We start from the raw sequence: 2,003 nt of genomic DNA, 5'->3' as shown, positions 1-2,003 counted from the left end.
CCAGCACTTTGGGAGGCCGAGGCGGGTGGATCACCTGAGGTCAGGAGTTCGAGACCAGCCTGACCAACATGGAGAAACTCTGTCTTTACTAAAAATACAAAATTGGCCAGGCATGGTGGCACATGCCTATAATCCCAGCTACTAGGGAGGCTAAGGCAGGAGAATCGCTTGAACCTGGGAGGTGGAGGTTGAGGTGAGCTGAGATCGTGCCATTGCACTCCAGCCTGGGCAACAAGAGTGAAACTCCATCTCAGGGAAAAAAAAAAAAAGAAAAAAAAAAAGGGGATTCAGAGGTAGACATGGAAGAAGTGGCAGTGGAAGAAGCTGGGCCTGAAAGAGAAGGGGTAAGTCCCTGAGAAGTGTTAAAAGGATATAGTCATTTAGTCAGTCAGCAAACATTTACTGTGCACCTACTATAATCAAGCAATGTGCTGGGAACGGAAGGTGCCATGGTAGACAAGACGAGCATGGGGTTTTTAGCGGTGGGGAATGTGTAGCTTTGCAAGTTAGAAATGTAGAGAAAGTGACAATGTGGAGTAGAAAGAAACTGAAAGCAGTTGGAGACAAAAGGGAAATATCACTGAGAGAACCTGCCTCCAGACACACCAGGGAGGATCTTGCCCCTGGTTGAGGTTGACACACACACTCAGAACCACCCACTGGCCCTGGCTCTGTGAAGATGGCAGCAGGTAGGGTAGGAAGAGGAGAAATTCAGAAAGGGGAGGGACAGGAGTGGGTGGGGGTGGAGGGCACAGACTTTTCCTTGTTTTTCACTTGGGCACCCCCAGTGGGAAGGTATCTTTGGGCTAAGGAGTCCTTTTCCACATTTGGCTGCCCATTGGAATCACCTGAGGAACTCCTTAATACTGATGCCCCCAGAGAGTCCAATTTCCTGGGATGGGACCCAGACTTCAGAACCTATTAAAAGCTCTTTTAGTGAGTCTCAAGTGTGGCCATGGCCAGGTGCAGTGGCTCATGCCTATAACCCTAGCACTTTGGGAGACTGAGGCAGGAGGGTCGCTTGAGTTCAGGAGTTTGAAACCAGCCTAGGCAACATAGGGAGACCCCAGCTCTACAAAAAATTTAAAAATTAGCTGGGCATGGTGGCGCACACCTGTAGTCCCAGCTACTCAAGAGGCGGGAGGATCACTTGGACTCAGGAGGTTGAGGCTTCAGAGACTCTGTCTCAAAAATAATAAAAATAAAGGGAGGGCACAGTGGTCCATGCCTGTAATCCCAGCACTTTGGGAGGCCGAGGGGAGGCGGATCATGAGGTCAGGAGTTTGAGACCAGCCTGACCAACACACTGAAACCCCATCTCTACTAAAAATACAAAAGATAGCCGGCCATAGTGGCGCGTATCTGTAATCCCAGCTACTCAGGAAACTGAGGCAGGAGAATTGCTTAAACCTGCGAGGCAGAGATTGCAGTGAGCTGAGATAGCGCCACCGCACTCAAGCCTGCGCGACGAAGCGAGACTCCGTCTCTAAATAAATAAATAAATAAATAATAAAGTGTGGCCAGAGAGACCACAAGCATTTCCAAGCCGTTGTCTGACCTTCTCCCTCTCTGTTGAGGACAGGGGCCATCTTGAAAGAAAAAATCTCTGAGGAGTTGTGTGGTCGTTGGGGGAGCGGGGGTGTTTGTGAACGAGGCTCTAAGACTCCAATGGGCCTGACAAAAGTATGAACGAGGTCTTCTTCTTAGAAAGTGTCCCCTTCCCGCAGTGGCTCACGCCTGTAATCCCAGCACTTTGGGAGGCCGAGGCGGGTGGATCACGAGGCCAGGAGATCGAGACCATCCTGACTAACACAGTAAAACCCCGTCTCTATTAAAAACACAAAAAATTAGCCGGGCGTGGTGGTGGGCACCTGTAGTCCCAGCTACTTGGGAAGTTGAGGCAGGAGAACGGCGTAAACCCAGGAGGCAGAGCTTGCAGTGAGCCGAGATCGCACCATTGTACTCCAGCTTGGGCGACAGAGCGAGACTCCATCTCAAAAAAA

The sequence above is a fragment of the Mandrillus leucophaeus genome, unplaced genomic scaffold, assembly GCF_000951045.1.
Source record: "Mandrillus leucophaeus isolate KB7577 unplaced genomic scaffold, Mleu.le_1.0 Scaffold59, whole genome shotgun sequence".
In the NCBI taxonomy this organism is placed as follows: Eukaryota; Metazoa; Chordata; class Mammalia; order Primates; family Cercopithecidae; genus Mandrillus; species Mandrillus leucophaeus.
Note: the sequence above shows the minus strand (reverse complement) of the source record.